This window comes from Danio rerio, chromosome 13 (assembly GCF_049306965.1).
Source record: "Danio rerio strain Tuebingen ecotype United States chromosome 13, GRCz12tu, whole genome shotgun sequence".
NCBI lineage: Eukaryota > Metazoa > Chordata > Actinopteri > Cypriniformes > Danionidae > Danio > Danio rerio.
In genome coordinates, this window is record NC_133188.1 from 54,830,001 (window position 1) to 54,848,548 (window position 18,548).

Consider the following 18,548-nt stretch of genomic DNA (forward strand, 5'->3'; position numbering starts at 1 on the left):
TTCACTGACTGTAGGCTATACTTTGTGTTGTTTTGAACCTAATTAAGAACGAAATGTCTGATGTGTGTAGTTTTTCTGTAGTTGGTAACATATCGGAGATGGTAAGGGTCTGTATGTGTTCATATATGCTCATTTATTTATTTATTTTATATAATTACAGACGTTACAGTAGGCTATTTTGTCATTGATCTGCAGTTATAATCAAATCATGTTCATAGAAAAGTTAATAATGAACATTTAAACACAAGTATTTATGTGTGTAAAGCGTCTGTTCTGTGAAAAGTGCTTTTCATATGATTTGTGAGCGACCTGTGCAGCTTTATTGAAGACATTTCCTCGAGCAAGAATGATGCGACTGAAACTTTCTGTCCTACACCACGCCCACCAAAAGGGTACCCTTTATAGTGGAAACGCAAGCCTGATAACGGTGACCTGTACCGACCCGAACCTTACCGTACTGTACCAGTCAGTGGAAACGAGCAATTAGTCAAATTTATTTGCTTAAAACAAGTTTTAACAGGTTCACTTTTTTTTTTTTTTTTTTGCTTTTTAATAGAGGATGATAATCAGTGGTGGAAAGAGTACTGAAAAATCATACTTAAGTACCATTACTTGCCTAAAAATGTAGTGTGAGTTGAGTAAAAGTATCTGTTGTAAATTTTACTCAAAGTAGGAGTAAAAAGTAGCCCTTTTAAAAGTACTCAAGAGTAGTGAGTATTATGCTGTTAAAAGTTGATGCATTTACATGTAATTTGTGGATGTGTGTAAACGTAACATTCTGTAGTGCATTTAGTTATTGTCCATCAGGCACACAATGGCTGTTTCTCAATATGCGTTCTTCAGCGGTCTTGCGTCCTCGTGTTCTCGTGCAGCGTCATCATCAGCTGCCCAAGTTCAGCTCCAATACTCAAGACCGCAAGTACGGAGGACGTGTGAAACTTCCCAGATGTGTTCTTGATATCGAGGACGCAGCGATGCAGACTTGAGCACCGAATTCGCTCTGGAAGTCCCAGAAGTCATTGCGGCTGGAGGTGCGAAGCGCAGCATTTTATTTAGATTTATTATTAAAGTTGAGAGATATCACTTATTTACCTCAGGAGTTTCCCTAAATGAAACGGTGAAAGTAAACATCACCATGAACATCTTAATAAAGGAATAAACACATTAAAGGTGTTTGTTTGCTGAAATTTGTATTAAAATCTGTTTTATTCATATTGTGCAACATAGATTTATAATGTTTTTATGCAAAGTATATATTTTGAAAAGGGGAAAACAATAAATCGTTGTATGAAGGCTGTAATGTTTAAAAAATTTCCATTTAAAACGCGTGAAGGTCACGTGACCATCAGGAAGAACGCAGCATCTCATTTCTCAAAGGACGCGTTCTCTGCCCTCGCGGTCTCCTGAGTTCGTTCTTCCGAGGACACCTGGCAAGACCGCCCTCCACAAGAACACAAGTCCGTTCTCTGCACTCTTGAAATTGAGAAACAGCCAATGTCATTAGACGTTAATATTAGGTTAGATTTAGGTTGTGATGTCAGGTGACCAAAATTCAATGTCTAGCCAGCGTCTAAGGACAACATTATTTTGATGTCCAATAATGACGTTGATATTTATTTGATTTTAGGTTGTTAAAAAGTGACCAAAATCCAAAGTCAAGCCAACATCTTAAACCAACATCCTATTGATGTCAAATACTGACGTTTATTCATCAGTTATGGAAACCAAAATTCAACGTCTGGTAAACGTCATAGTGGTAACGTCAACACAACATCAAGCTGTAAGATTATTAGACATTGATATTTAAGTGGTTTTAGGTTGGACGTTGGACATTGACATCGGGCTGACGTTGAGTTCTGATGTAAACCCGATTTTCATTTCCAAACAAAATGCAGCGTCTCCACGACGTTACAATTTCAGTCTGACGGCATGTTGACTTCTTGTGTCTGCTGGGTGTTTAAGGCCATTTTGGCCATCATACTGTAAATATCCGTCATCTTCTCATCAGTGACCTGCATTTAAACCAGGGGTGCCCATACTCGGTCCTGGAGGACCGGGGTCCAGCAAAGTTTAGTTCCAATCCCAATTAGACGCACCTGGACTAGCCAATCAATCTCACACTAGGCTTTCTAAAAACATCCGTGAAGGTGTGTTGAGGCAAGTTGGAGCTAAAATCTGCAGGACATCGGCCCTCCAGGACTGTGTTTGGGTCTAAACAGTCTTTGGGTCAATGGGTGTAAAGATTTTGAACATCTTCTTGGACACTTTTAATGCTTCCAAACAGCTGCAATGTAAAGTGCACATGTCTTGAGGATTTTCATTATAATGCGATTTACCTTCTATGTGTGATTTGATTGGACTCTACAGAAGTAGTGACTGCAGGTTGAAGGAAAGTAGTGGAGTAAAAGTACTAATACAGCAGTGAAAATGTACTCAAGGAAAAGTAAAAGTACACATTTTTAAAACTACTTAGTAAATTACAATTTCTGAGAAAAACTACTCAACTACAGTAATTTGAGTATTTGTAATTTGTTAATTTACACCACTGATGATAATAAATAAGCATTTAAAATAAGTATTTTTTCATATTTCAAAAATTCTAATCTCATTACATTATATATAAAACTGTAACAGCTTATAAATAAATAAATAAAAAACATGTAAACAAAAAATAGTATGATAAGCACTTTGACAAAAATGTAGGAAGTATTCATGTTGCATCAAAAAGTGTGGTAATGATAACCATCCGACAAGCTAACCCAGCACAAATTGTCGCTAAAGTGCACTTAAAATGTCACTAAAATGCAGTGTTTGAACCTCGAATATCTGCAAAAAGGTCCACTTTTTGTAAAAAAAAAAAAAGAAAAAAAGAAAAAAAAAGAACCACCCCTTTAAATAGGATGGCTGCGGGCCTGAATACTGGTTATAATTACTGTTTTTGCGTTACTTTGAGGGTTGGGTTTAGGGTTTGGGAAGAGGTAGATGTTAATAAAATATAATTAATATCTAATTTAATAAATAATAGTAATAATTCTCGTTATAAATACTGTTTTTACATTATTGTGAGGGTTGTGGTAGGGGTAGACATAAATAAAATACTATTTAATAAATAATTATGCTTATAATTACATGATTTTGATGGTTAGGGTAGGGATAATATACATTAATAAAATACAATTTAATAAATTAATAAATAATATAAACAATTATCGTTTACTTCCGGACGCAGCTGTATAGTTGATGTTATAGTGGATCTGCGCGCATCAAAAGGGCTCCTCCTTCAGTCACACACACACACACACACACACATGCACACACACGCGCACGGAGTGAACTCAGCGCTCGTCGTCAGTCTTGCGCTCGGCGCGTCTGGAGCAGCAGCAGCAGCTCTGAAGGACTGATAAGATTGACTTCTGCTTTTCTTAAGGAGGATCCAACACTTCGGAAAGCCACACGATACCCGAAAGGAGAGAACACCACCGAGCAGAACAGAACCGAGCCGATCTGGACGGACGCGGAGACATGGATTCCTCAGCTCAGCACTCGCGGAGTAACACAGGTGCGTTTCTGTCTGTCACCTGCACGAAATGTGTGTGTTTGTGTGTGTGTGTGTTCACTACCTTACTGTAAAGATGCGATGATTGCTTTAATCGTTTACGCCGGAGCGATCGCTATTAAAAGTAATGGTGTGGTACATTACAGTCAAGACATCGAGATATACTGTAGATCTTACTTGGACACCGGGATGACGTGTTTGTTTGTACCATGGTGTTAAATAGAGATTATAAAGGAATGCCACGGTGCAAAGTACTGAGGTTGTTTGTGTTTTTATATGTATACTTACACTGTAGCAGTGTGGTATGATGATGATAACACTATGCTACTTTAATATTAATGTTACACTCATCTACCATGGTGTTTGCAAACGAGGGACAACAATGAAAGAGAAACACCATGGAATTTTCCTTTCATTGGGAACACCGTGGTATTCATATTAAAGTACCACAGTGTTATCATCATCGCTGATACACTACTTTATAACTTTAAAAAGATCTTAATTTGAAAGCAGTTTGATCATGCTTTTATAATCACAAGAAAGCAGTGTATTAGTGATTATATTTAATTTCAGTGTATTGTTATGCTTATGTGCAATGTATTTTAGTTTATTTTTTTGCAAAATGCATATGAAAACTACTGTAAATGGCTTTCTTGCTGATTGTTTTGTGTTTTTAATTAGGCTACAAGTAAGCCGTGCATTAGTAATATTGTACAGTTTTGAGGTTACAGTGCTGCATTTCACTAAAAAGCCTGATAGTAGTGTGTCAGAATCAGCCGTGCGCAGTTATTATTTTCTGATGATTGCCTTTTATAAAAGTGCTACAGCAGTATGAGGTGTTAGATGCTGTTATTTTCATAAATATGATGCATATTGTCATATTTAAGTACTCCAAAGTAAAACACATGCAGCAAATGCTATGGTATTGCTTTTACATTTATATTACATTTTTGACCCTTTTGTAGATGATTCCCACATATTAATAGCATTAAGTAAGGAGTTTTGTTGCATCTTGGCTGTAACTCTGAAGTAAGCATGTGAAGATATATCTTCTTTCTAATATAAATTTAATATTTGTCTTTCCTTATAGGAGTTCATATTCATGCATTTACTGTATGTGTTCTTTAGATGTCCTTTTTAGATGCATTAATGCATTTAAGTGATTTCTTACAGTTTCCAGCTTATATTACATGCAGTTTATTTATATTTAGCAAAAGCCGCAAATCGACATAATGCAAAGTAATGCACAACATACTACGCTAATGCATTTACTTTTATATTGCTATCTTTATATCAGTATATTCTACTTATTATATTATATTATATTATATTATATTATATTATATTATATTATATTATATTATATTATTTTATATAAGTATTTTCTACTTATTTATTTTATATTATATTAGTATTTTCTACTTATTTATATTATATTATATTATATTATTATATTTTACTTTTTATATTATATTATATAATATTATATTATATTATATTATATTATATTATATTATATTATATTATATTATATTATATTATATTATATTAGTAGATTCTACTTTTTATATTATATTATATTATATTATATTATGTTATATTATATTATATTATATTATATTGTTTTATATTAGTATATTCTACTTTTTATCTTATATTATATTATATAATATTTTATTATATTATATTATATTATATTATATTATATTATATTATATTATATTATATTATATTATATTATATTATATTATATTGTTTTATATAAGTATATATAAAAAAAATGTTTCTTTTTTTGTTGTTGTTGCATTTAGGCTTTTAATTAGTTTTCCTAATTGGAATTGATATGCATTTACAATATTTGCTATTATCTGATGTTTAGTTTAGATGCACTTGAGCTATTTTCTCACAGTTTATTCCTCATATTATAGTATACTCCAGTTCAGCAAACTCACAAGTAAATGTAATGCACAAAATACTATAGTATTCCTTTTAAATTTACATTATTATTGTCTTATATTTTACCCTTCAATTGCTTTTTAAAATAATTTTGTAAAGCTTTTAAAGTTTTTTTGTACACTTTTGTTTAGAAATTTCTCAGTTTCTATCTTACATTACGGTTCATGAAACCTACAAAATACTATAGTATTCCTTTTACATGTGTAATGCTGTATTTATAGTATTAAATTTTGTCATACTCTTATATTCACAGCATTAAATATTTCTGCTTCTTTATTTTATAGTTGTTTTCTTATTGAAGTAAACACATTAGACATGTTTTTTTCCTTAATTATTATTCATATGAGTTCATGCATTTACGGTATTTGATGTTTTGTTTAAGCTATTTCCTCACAGTTTATTCCTCATAATACAGTGTATGCCAGTTTAGCAAACCCACAAGTGAATTTAATGCACAAAATACTATCGTATTCTTTTTACATTTATATTACTTAGTATTATATTTTACCTTTAAATGGCTTTTTAAAATGTTTTAAAAGCTTTTTTTAATAGCTCGTGTATTCATTGCTTTTAATTTACTTTATTGTGTAATCTGTCTGAAGTAAATGCGTTCGAAATGTTCATTCATTCATTCATTCATTCATTCATTCATTCATTCATTTTCTTTTTGGCTTAGTCCCTTTATTAGTCCAGGATCGCCACAGTGGAATGAACCGCCAACTTATCCAGCACATGTTTTAAGCAGCCGATGTCCTTCCAGCTGCAACCCATTTCTGAGAAACATCCATACACACTCATTCACTAAGCACAATTTAGTCTACCCAATTCACCTGTACCGCATGTGTTTGGACTGCGGGGGATACCGGAGCACCCGGAGCAAACCCACGCGAACGCAGGGAGAACATGCAAACTCCACACAGAAACGCCAACTGAGCCAGCCGAGGCTCAAACCAGCAACCTTCTTGCTGACAGCACTACCTACTGCGCCACCGCGTCACCTCTTGCTGTATTTATAGTATTATATTTTTAAAGCTCACATAACTAATTGCATTAAATATTTTAGCTTTTCTAAATGTTATAAATGTTATCCCTAAATGTTATTGATATGCATTTACAGTATTTGATGTTGTGTTTAGATGCACTTGGGTGTTTTGTCCCTCATATTACAGTATATGTCAGTTCAGCAGCCCCACAAGTGAAATAAAATGCTTCGTAAAGCCAGATTTTTGTGCTTGCAAGTGATTTCAGGAGACGCCCTTTGAATGTTTTTGATTTTTGTTATTAAAGTAATCATGTTAGGACTTTTTTTTTTTAAATTTGTAATTAGAATTGATATGCATTTAAAGTATTTGCTATTTTTGATGGTTTGTTTAGATGCACTTAAGCTATTTTCCTCACAGTTTATCCTTCATATTACAGTATATGCAAACCCACAAGTAAACGTAATGCACAAAATACAGTACTATAGTATTCTTTTAATGTTTATATTTCTGTATTTATAGTAATATATTTTACCTTTACTTTTTAAAGCATTTTTAAATGCTCAAATTATTAATTGAATTAGCTCTTTTTTATGTTATATTGTTATCTTTCTGAAGTAAACATGTTTAAAAAAATTTCCCTAATTGTTATTAATATGCATTTACAGTATTGGATGTTTTGTTTAGATGCACTTGGGTGTTTTGTCCCTCATATTACAGTATATGTCAGTTCAGCAGCCCCACAAGTGAACTAAAATGCTCCGTAAAGCCAGATTTTTGTGCTTGCAAGTGATTTCAGGAGACGCTCTGAATGTTTTTGATTTTTGTTATTGAAGTAATCATGTTAGGACTTTTTTTTTTTAATTTGTAATTAGAATTGATATGCATTTAAAGTATTTGCTATTTTTGATGGTTTGTTTAGATGCACTTAAGCTATTTTCCTCACAGTTTATCCTTCATATTACAGTATATGCAAACCCACAAGTAAACGTAATGCACAAAATACAGTACTATAGTATTCTTTTAATGTTTATATTTCTGTATTTATAGTAATATATTTTACCTTTACTTTTTAAAGCATTTTTAAATGCTCTTTTTTATGTTATAGTGTTATCTTTCAGAAGTAAACATGTTTAAAAAAATTCCCTAATTGTTATTAATATGCATTTACAGTATTTGATGTTGTGTTTAGATGCACTTGGGTGTTTTGTCCCTCATATTACAGTATATGTCAGTTCAGCAGCCCCACAAGTGAACTAAAATGCTCCGTAAAGCCAGATTTTTGTGCTTGCAAGTGATTTCAGGAGACGCTCTGAATGTTTTTGATTTTTGTTATTGAAGTAATCATGTTAGGACTTTTTTTTTTAAATTTGTAATTATAATTGATATGCATTTAAAGTATTTGCTATTTTTGATGTTTTTTTTAGATGCACTTAAGTTTTATCCCTCATATTACAATATATGCAAACCCACAAGTGAACGTAATGCACAAAATACAGTACTGTAGTATTCTTTTAATGTTTATATTTCTGTATTTATAGTAATATATTTTACCTTTACTTTTTAAAGCATTTTTAAATGCTCACATTATTAATTGAATTAGCTCTTTTTTATGTTATAGTGTTATCTTTCTGAAGTAAACATGTTTAAAAAAAATTCCCTAATTGTTATTGATATGCATTTACAGTATTGGATGTTGTGTTTAGATGCACTTGGGTGTTTTGTCCCTCATATTACAGTATATGTCAGTTCAGCAGCCCCACAAGTGAACTAAAATGCTTCGTAAAGCCAGATTTTTGTGCTTGCAAGTGATTTCAGGAGACGCTCTTTGAATGTTTGTGATTTTTGTTATTGAAGTAATCATGTTAGGATTTTTTTTTTTTTAATTTGTAATTAGAATTGATATGCATTTAAAGTATTTGCTATTTTTGATGGTTTGTTTAGATGCACTTAAGCTATTTCCTCACAGTTTATCCCTCATATTACAGTATATGCAAACCCACAAGTAAACGTAATGCACAAAATACAGTACTATAGTATTCTTTTAATGTTTATATTTCTGTATTTATAGTAATATATTTTACCTTTACTTTTTAAAGCATTTTTAAATGCTCACATTATTAATTGAATTAGCTCTTTTTTATGTTATAGTGTTATCTTCCTGAAGTAAACATGTTAAAAAAATTTCCCTAATTGTTATTGATATGCATTTACAGTATTTAATGTTTTGTTTAGATGCACTTGGGTGTTTTGTCCCTCATATTACAGTATATGTCAGTTCAGCAGCCCCACAAGTGAACTAAAATGCTTCATGAAGCCAGATTTGTATGCTTGCGAGTGATTTCAGGAGATGCCGGACCTTCGTTTTCAGCCTGACATTGAGCGTTTGCCTTTCTCTTGCACATTTTCCTCATTTCAGCTTCTTAACGTCTCAGGAATTCATCAGCATGTAATTGAAGCCTGCGTTGTTGTGGCGCTGCTGCTATTTAAGGTCTAACAGGAAAGCATGCGCGAGCAGACACAGTATTCCCGCGTCAATCCCTCACGCTTCTGAGCCCATCCGCTGGTTTACTCAGAGCCATTCATCACACAGGTGGAGGCAATACGCACTACATCAATTCTCATTTGCAGGTGCATTGGCTTTAGCCCTGTCTCATTGTTTAAGTCCAACCCCATTAGACGAGCTGAGGTGTGACGCGACCCATGAAGTTTAAGCGTTAGTGGCAAGGGTATTGAGGGAACAGACACACACCAATTCAATCATCTTCTTCACGGACACACACTGCAATATGATCAGATATTTGTGGGATGGACAACAATTAATAGTCTGTCATTTGATATTTATTTATTTTGTGGTGTCAGAATAAATCTATTATGGATGATATATTGGGGAAAAAAACTGACATTGCGATATTTCATTGTTCTGCAATATACACTTAATTATTAGCCCTCCTGTTAGGATTATTCCAGCATGTTTCTTAACACAATAGTTTCCACATTAGTTGTTTTTTTTAATTACCAAACTACTCACATATTACAAAATTAGACATTAGCTGTGTAAGGCTCGATTTTCAGGTATGCTTGCTCCTGTTTGTGTCGTCAATCTGGCAACCTGCGTCCAGCTGTTAAAAGAACATCTCTAATATTTTATTCATTCATTTATTTTCCTTCGGCTTAGTCCCTTTATTAATTAGGTGTCACCACAGTGGAATGAACCACCAATTCACCTATAGTGCATGTGTTTGGACTGTAAGGGAAACTGGAGCAACCGGAGGAAACTATAGACATATTACAAATAGACATTAGCTTTAAGGCTAGACATTCCAGGCATGCTCGCTCCTATTTGTGTTGTCAATCTGGCAACCTGCATCTAATTGTTAATTAAAAAATAAAAACATCTCTAATATTTTGAGTTAATTTTTGAGATTATTTTTCCAAGACATTTCTAAGCATTATAGTTAGCGTCAATCTGGCAACCTGCGTCCAGTTTAAAAAATTTAATAAAAAAAAAAAACAGCTCTAATATTTTGAGTTTGATATGATTTTAATAGTTTGAGTCAGGCTCAACTTTTCATGCATGCTTGATCCTGTTTGTGTCGTCAATCTGGCAACCTGCGTCCAGCTGTTAAAAGAACATCTCTAATATTTTATTCATTCATTAATTTTCCTTCGGCTTAGTCCCTTTATTAATTAGGTGTCACCACAGTGGAATGAACCACCAATTCACCTATAGTGCATGTGTTTGGATTGTAAGGGAAACTGGAGCAACCGGAGGAAACTATAGACATATTACAAATAGACATTAGCTTTAAGGCTAGACATTCCAGGCATGCTCGCTCCTGTTTGTGTTGTCAATCTGGCAACCTGCATCTAATTGGTAATTAAAAAATAAAAACATCTCTAATATTTTGAGTTAATTTTTGAGAATATTTTTCCAAGACATTTCTAAGCATTATAGTTAGCGTCAATCTGGCAACCTGCGTCCAGTTTAAAAAATTCAATTAAAAAAAACAGCTCTAATATTTTGAGTTTGATATGATTTTAATAGTTTAAGTCAGCCTCAACTTTTCATGCATGCTTGATCCTGTTTGTGTCGTCAATCTGGCAACCTGCGTCCAGCTGTTAAAAGAACATCTCTAATATTTTATTCATTCATTAATTTTCCTTTGGCTTAGTCCCTTAATTAATTAGGTGTCACCACAGTGGAATGAACCACCAATTCACCTATAGTGCATGTGTTTGGATTGTAAGGGAAACTGGAGCAACCGGAAGAAACTATAGACATATTACAAATAGAGATTAGCTTTAAGGCTAGATATTCCAGGCATGCTCGCTCCTGTTTGTGTTGTCAATCTGGCAACCTGCATCTAATTGGTAATTAAAAAATAAAAACATCTCTAATATTTTGAGTTAAAATTTTTGAGATTGATTTTCAAGACATTTCTAAACATAATAGTTAGCGTCAACCTGGCAACCCGCGTCCAGTTTAAAAAATTTAATAAAAAAAAAAACAGCTCTAATATTTTGAGTTTGATATGATTTTAATAGTTTGAGTCAGGCTCAACTTTTCATGCATGCTTGATCCTGTTTGTGTCGTCAATCTGGCAACCTGCGTCCAGCTGTTAAAAGAACATCTGTAATATTTTATTCATTCATTAATGTTCCCTCGACTTAGTCCCTTTATTAATTAGGTGTCACCACAGTGGAATGAACCACCAATTCACTTATAGTGCATGTGTTTGGACTGTAAGGGAAACTGGAGCAACCGGAGGAAACTATAGACATATTACAAATAGACATTAGCTTTTAAGGCTATATTCCAGGCATGCTCGCTCCTGTTTGTGTTGTCAATCTGGCAACCTGCATCTAATTGCTAATAAAAAAATAAAAACATCTCTAATATTTTGAGTTAAAATTTTTGTGATTATTTTTCCAAGACATTTCAATCATAATAGTTAGCGTCAATCTGGCAACCCACGTCCAGTTTAAAAAAAACAGCTCTAATATTTTGAGTTTGATATGATTTTAATAGTTTGAGTCAGGCTCGATTTTTTTCGGCATGCTTGCTCCTGTTTGTGTCGTCAATTTGGCAACCTGCGTCCAGCTGTTAAAAGAACATCTCTAATATTTTATTTATTCATTATGTTCCTTCGGCTTAGTCCCTTTATTAATTAGGTGTCACCACAGTGGAATGAACCACCAATTCACCTATAGTGCATGTGTTTGGACTGTAAGGGAAACTGGAGCAACCGGAGGAAACTATAGACATATTACAAATAGACATTAGCTTTAAGGCTAGATATTCCAGGCATGCTCGCTCCTGTTTGTGTTGTCAATCTGGCAACCTGCATCTAATTGTTAATTAAAAAATAAAAACATCTCTAATATTTTAAGTTAATTTTTAAGATAATTTTTCAAGACATTTCTAAGCATTATAGTTAGCGTCAATCTGACAACCTGCGTCCAGTTTAAAAAAAAAAAAAACTGCTCTAATATTTTGAGTTTGATATGATTTTAATAGTTTGAGTCAGGCTCGATTTTTCCGGCATGCTTGCTCCTGTTTGTGTCGTCAATCTGGCAACCTGCGTCCAGCTGTTAAAAGAACATCTCTAATATTTTATTCATTCATTAATGTTCCTTCGACTTAGTCCCTTTATTAATTAGGTGTCACCACAGTGGAATGAACCACCAATTCACCTATAGTGCATGTGTTTGGACTGTAAGGGAAACTGAAGCAACCGGAGGAAACCCACACCACACCGGGACATTCAAACTCCATCCGGGACTCCGAGGTGGTTTTAATTAGCAAACTATAGACTATATAAAACAAAAGATGTTTTCAATGCATTTCTAAACATAATAGTTTTCTCATGAGGTGGTTTTAACTAGCAAACTATAGACATATTACAAATAGACATTAGCTTTTAAGGCTAGATATTCCAGGCATGCTCGCTCCTGTTTGTGTTGTCAATCTGGCAACCTGCATATAATTGTTAATTAAAAAATAAAAACATCTCTAATATTTTGAGTTAAAATTTTTGAGATTGATTTTTCAAGATTTCTAAACATAATACCGTCAATCTGGCAACCCGCATACAGTAAAAAAAAAAAAAATCAGCTCTAATATTTTGAGTTTGATATGATTTTAATAGTTTGAGTCAGGCTCAACCTTTCAGGCATGCTTGCTCCTGTTTGTGTCGTCAATCTGGCAACCTGCATCCAGCTGTTAAAAGAACATCTGTAATATTTTATTCATTCATTAATGTTCCCTCGACTTAGTCCCTTTATTAATTAGGTGTCACCACAGTGGAATGAACCACCAATTCACCTATAGTGCATGTGTTTGGACTGTAAGGGAAACTGGAGCAACCGGAAGAAACCCACACCACACGGGGAGAACATGCAAACTCCATTCGGGACTCAAGCCAGCGATCTTCTTGCTGTGAGGCGACCACTGAGCCACCATGTCGCCCCTTGAATTTGTACTGAAAAAAGATGTTTTCAACGCATTTCTAAACATAATAGTTTTCTCATGAGGTGGTTTTAACTAGCAAACTATAGACATATTACAAATAGACATTAGCTTTTAAGGCTAGATATTCCAGGCATGCTCGCTCCTGTTTGTGTTGTCAATCTGGCAACTTGCATATAATTGTTAATTAAAAAATAAAAACATCTCTAATATTTTGAGCTAAAATTTTTGAGATTGATTTTCAAGACATTTCTAAACATAATAGTTAGCGTCAATCTGGCAACCCGCGTCCAGTTTAAAAAAACTGCTCTAATATTTTGAGTTTGATATGATTTTAATAGTTTGAGTCAGGCTCAACTTTTCATGCATGCTTGCTCCTGTTTGTGTTGTCAATCTGGCAACCTGCGTCCAGCTGTTAAAAGAACATCTCTAATATTTTATTCATTCATTAATGTTCCTTCGACTTAGTCCCTTTATTAATTAGGTGTCACCACAGTGGAATGAACCACCAATTCACCTATAGTGCATGTGTTTGGATTGTAAGGGAAACTGGAGCAACCGGAAGAAACTATAGACATATTACAAATAGAGATTAGCTTAAAGGCTAGATATTCCAGGCATGCTCGCTCCTGTTTGTGTTGTCAATCTGGCAACCTGCATCTAATTGTTAATTAAAAAATAAAAACATCTCTAATATTTTGAGTTAATTTTTAAGATAATTTTTCAAGACATTTCTAAGCATTATAGTTAGCGTCAATCTGGCAACCCGCGTCCAGTTTAAAAAATTGAATGAAAAAAAAACAGCTCTAATATTTTGAGTTTGATATGATTTTAATAGTTTGAGTCAGGCTCAACCTTTCAGGCATGCTTGCTCCTGTTTGTGTCGTCAATCTGGCAACCTGCGTCCAGCTGTTAAAATAACATCTCTAATATTTTATTCATTCACTAATGTTTCCTCGACTTAGTCCCTTTATTAATTAGGTGTCACCACAGTGGAATGAACCACCAATTCACCTATAGTGCATGTGTTTGGACTGTAAGGGAAACTGGAGCAACCGGAAGAAACCCACACCACACGGGGAGAACATTCAAACTCCATTCGGGACTCAAGCCAGCGATCTTCTTGCTGTGAGGTGACCACTGAGCCACCATGTCGCCCCTTGAATTTGTACTGAAAAAAGATGTTTTCAATGCATTTCTAAACATAATAGTTTTCTCATGAGGTGGTTTTAACTAGCAAATCTATAGACATATTACAAATAGACATTAGCTTTAAGGCTAGATATTCCAGGCATGCTCGCTCCTGTTTGTGTTGTCAATCTGGCAACCTGCATCTAATTGTTAATTAAAAACTAAAAACATCTCTAATATTTTGAGTTAAAATTTTTGAGATTGATTTTCAAGACATTTCTAAGCATAATAGTTAGCGTCAATCTGGCAACCCGCATCCAGTTTAAAAAAACTGCTCTAATATTTTGAGTTTGATATGATTTTAATAGTTTGAGTCAGTCTCCATTTTTTAGGCATGCTTGCTCCTGTTTGTGTTGTCAATCTGGCAACCTGCGTCCAGTAAAAAAAAAACAAAAACATCTATAACATTTTAAATTTGTACTGATAAATAATGTTTTCAACACATTTTCTAACCATAATAGTTTCCACATTAGTTGCTTTTAAATTAACAAAATAAATGCATATTAAATATATAGACTGTAGGTAAGCAGATTTTCAGGCATGCTTGTTTCTGTTTGTGCATAGATATATATATACATTAAATGTCGCCTACCTTAAGTTGTCTGTTGGACGGAATGCGTCAATAGAGCCGCCATTTTAGTACAGGGTAGCGCTCCTTTAAAATAAATGCGGGTCAGTGTGCAAATTCTTTTTTTAATTACGAAACTTATAATTTTACATCACATTTCTAAATTGATGGATCAGTGACCGCACGGGCATTCCTGACAAAAAGCTTGTGTTTGTGTGTACAGAAATGTACTATCCACCCTCCCTGTTAAATCTGATCTAATCATGTCCTGAAACACAGCTCCTCTCCTGCTTTCACATACTGACGGAGGGAGTGATTCGTTTGTAAATGAATCACCGATATGAACGACTCTTTCACTAACGTTAGCCGACAATAATACAAGTTTCTGGCAGCGCAGCATCTCGTTGTCGTATTTCTTTTGCATTGTTTGCTGATTTTATTCAACAAAACTAGCATAAGCCGAGTGTTTAGTGCGAGTCGGAGCTGCTTTGCCGTATGGTGAATGCAGTAAGTGACTGTTATCATCAATAACGTGACCTGATTAGCACAAAAGTTCAGAACATGCAACGTAAAAAAGCTAAATCTTCCCTATGAAATGTTCTGCGTTTGTGCTTTGTTTTCTTTGTTTGCTTGTTACTACACCTGTAGACAGCGCTAAAGTCCTGCATCTTCATGTGATAACACTGTCTTGACTAGTGCGGTTGAATGACATTTGTCCTGGGAGCACTGTACCAATATGGCGGCGCTATTGACACATTCTCAGGGTCCCTATGCGATATCTAGTGTATATACATCTATGCTGTTTGTGTCATCAATTAGGCAACCCGCGTCTAGTTGTTAATAAAAAAACATCTCTAATATTTTGAATTTGTACTGCAGAGTTGTCAATCCTACATACTGCACACTTAAAGGGATAGTGCACCTAACAATAATAAAACATCATTTACTCGCCCTTCAGTTCTTCCGTTGCGCACAATAGTAGATATTTTGAAGTATGCTTATTGACTTCCCATTGATTTTTTTTCTCCCTGCTATAGAAGTCACTGTGTACCAGCAACCAGCATTCTTCAAAACATCTTCTTTTGTGTTCAACAGCAGAAAGAAACTCATAGGCTTGGATCAAGTAAAGTGTGACTAAATGAGTTTATTTTGGGGGAACTGTCCCTTTAAATCCGTTCTCTGTGAGTGTAAAGCCTTCGGATACAAGACATTAAAGCATTTGTAGCTTTAAACATTAATTGCATTTAATAATTTATACAACGGAGAGTGAACAGTGTTATTTTTACATTTGATTATTTCATTCTGCACCTGAACGCTCCTAGAATCCTCAGAAAACCTTAAAGCAGTGTTCATTTGATATGAATCTTTGCTCTATTGCAGTGGGTCCCAACCTTTTTTTGCCTGAGACCCCCTTTTCCCCCTGGAAAATATTGAAAATAATGCACGTTTATTAATATTACCGTTGAAATATTGTTATGCTCGATCAAATAGTGTGAGGACTGCTGCCAGACGAAGTCTTTTTTTGTGGAGGACGAATTACAAATTTGTCTGTTTTTGGTCAGCTAGGGCAGTGGTCCTCAACCTGTTTATCAGCGCTTGACAATTATGGTGAAAAGTACAAAGCACTGCAGTGTTTGTGTGTTCTGTGTTTGTCTGGGAAAATTAGTCTTTCCGAAATGTGAATATTCCATACAAGCTGAAGCTGATCGGTCAATTCTTGTCACATGACTTGCAGTGCACTTACAGCCTGTGGTTCATTGGTGCAAGCGCGTCACACCCATACCTGTCAACCCTCCCGTTTTTCCCGGGATTCTCCCGTATTCTACAGTTCTATCCCGCTACCATCCTGTAAAGCAGGGGTGTCAAACTCAATTCCTGGAGGGCCGCAGCCCTGCACAGTTTAGTTCCAACCCTGCTCCAACACACTTACCTGTAGGTTTGAAACAAGCCTAAAGGACTCAATTAGTTTGATCAGGTGTGTTTAATAAGGGTTGGAACTAAACTGTGCAGAGCTGCGGCCCTTTTGGAACTGAGTTTGACACCTGTGATCTAAAGGTATTTTCCAACACAACCTCACGGCAATTCGTAACTTTTTCATTTAGTGGCTAATTCGTACAAATTTGTACGATCTTATTCGTACATTTTAGTACGATTTGCGTATCCCCCAATGACGGGTGGGTTTAGGGGTGGGGTTAGGTGCCACGCCTCCTTTTTAAAATCGTACATTTTCTTACGACTGAACTCGTACGAATTCGTACGAATTAGCCACTAAACTGCCAAAACGTAAAATACTTACGTTTTCTCGTGAGATCAGGCTGTATTTTCTCGTATTTCTCTCGTATTTTCAGTCTTTCTCTGAACAGCCGAGCCTCCCTATACGCAACCCATAGCGCCAAACGACCAGATGTCGCCCCTTGCTCTTAAACGCGAGTCTGTTATGTGCTTTCGCTTTGTTTAAGAATGAAAACATTAAAACATTTATAAATAAATATTAAAAATGGGCGCAATTCCCTTTCCTTTTGTCTACAGGTGCCGTCGCCCATCCTATACAATCTTTAAAACAGTCATATAAGGGTGGATGACTGTCAGCTCCATAGTGATAAACAGACGCTGTTTCCCAAACAGATTCTGTTCACGCTATTTGAAGCACAGAGAAAGTCTGGGTTTTGGGTGCATGTTTAAACCAATGACTGTAAAAAATATGGACGACGCGACAGCCCTTTTTCCCATTGAATGCCTTGAGGGCAAAACGCCTGCTTGACGGGCACAAACTGTCGCAAAAGACTGCTGAAATTGGAGCCTTGACATGCGCAGAAGGACTGTCTGATGGAGCCAGAGGAGGAGCCGCGAAAATGAGCGGAGTCGAGCTTCCAACCAAACGCTTTATGTAAAATCAACTACGCCCCCCGAACTTCTCAGCATGCGTTTGCTGTCATATCAACACAAATGGATGTAATAACGTTAACAAATATGAGGGGTTTATATATTCAATCGCGCCAGCTCCAGGCCGCACCGCATAACTTACTCGCGTCACGGGCTGATTCCGGTTCGCATGCGGCAGCGCCTGCTCGCTCGGCCGCCGCATCTGGCTCGATTGACTCGGGCTGGAATTGGGTAGTGAGTCCAGGCATCCGGAGTGGGTCCAGCAGAGGTAACATTAGTCAGTCTGAGCTCTAAGAGATAAGTCTCCGGCAGGCGAGAATCTAGCCGGAACTGTGTTTTGCTATCTGGGTGGCTAGGCGTGTATCAGCAAACTAATAAAGCCAGAAAAAAGCCCTGAACTTAGCGAATAAACAGTGTTCCACCAGATCATGTATGTCAGAAACTGTAGTTTACTGCTGAACTCATTTTGTCATGGTAAAATAACACAGAAATCGAATAATAACATTTCAGTCTACTTCAGTCTCCTGCCGAAGCTCAGATGCCGCGCTTTGAGAAACTGTCAATCACAGCTGTCAATCACGATGACACGCCCAGCATTAAATTACTGCTAAAACAAACTGTTTACAAAAATGAAGATCTGCACCTATTTCAGCACAATAACCAGTGCCTTAATCCACCAGAACTATCTTTCGGGACATTTTATTGCAAGTGTAATATTTTTTTTTATTTGGGCTCAAGTCTCCTTCATTAACACGGAGGAGGCGGGCTTTATGACTTGTACTGCAGCCAGCCCCCAGGGGGCGATCTAACGGCCGAGACCTTCACTCAAACGTAGGCTTGCGGCACACTTGGTTTAAACTGACACATACACACATAATTAATAATAACATATAAAGATGTCGATCTTGGTGTTTTTTTTTTTCCCAAACACAACTAATTTCA

General features: G+C 35.4%; 2 protein-coding genes and 1 long non-coding RNA gene across 6 annotated transcripts in view; 2 read left to right on the top strand and 1 right to left on the bottom strand.

The window, feature by feature from the left end:
* The window catches only part of dntt (deoxynucleotidyltransferase, terminal), a 621,669-nt gene that overhangs the window by 503,649 nt on the left and 99,472 nt on the right, over positions 1 to 18,548 (top strand). The gene's annotated exons all lie outside the window — the stretch shown is intronic.
* Positions 3,351 to 18,548, top strand: part of hs3st1l1 (heparan sulfate (glucosamine) 3-O-sulfotransferase 1-like1) — a 131,926-nt gene continuing 116,728 nt past the window's right edge. For all 4 annotated transcript variants that reach the window (XR_012388560.1, XR_012388561.1, XR_012388559.1 and 1 more), the window contains exon 1: positions 3,351 to 3,559. The gene's annotated coding sequence lies outside the window, so the exon portion shown is untranslated. The remainder of the gene's footprint in view (positions 3,560 to 18,548) is intronic.
* On the bottom strand, positions 8,581 to 13,377 carry LOC141377081 (uncharacterized). Its single transcript, XR_012389001.1, has 3 exons — positions 11,743 to 13,377; positions 10,470 to 11,304; positions 8,581 to 9,604 (listed from the first exon to the last, which is right to left on the bottom strand). It is a non-coding gene; the product is annotated as an uncharacterized lncRNA (long non-coding RNA).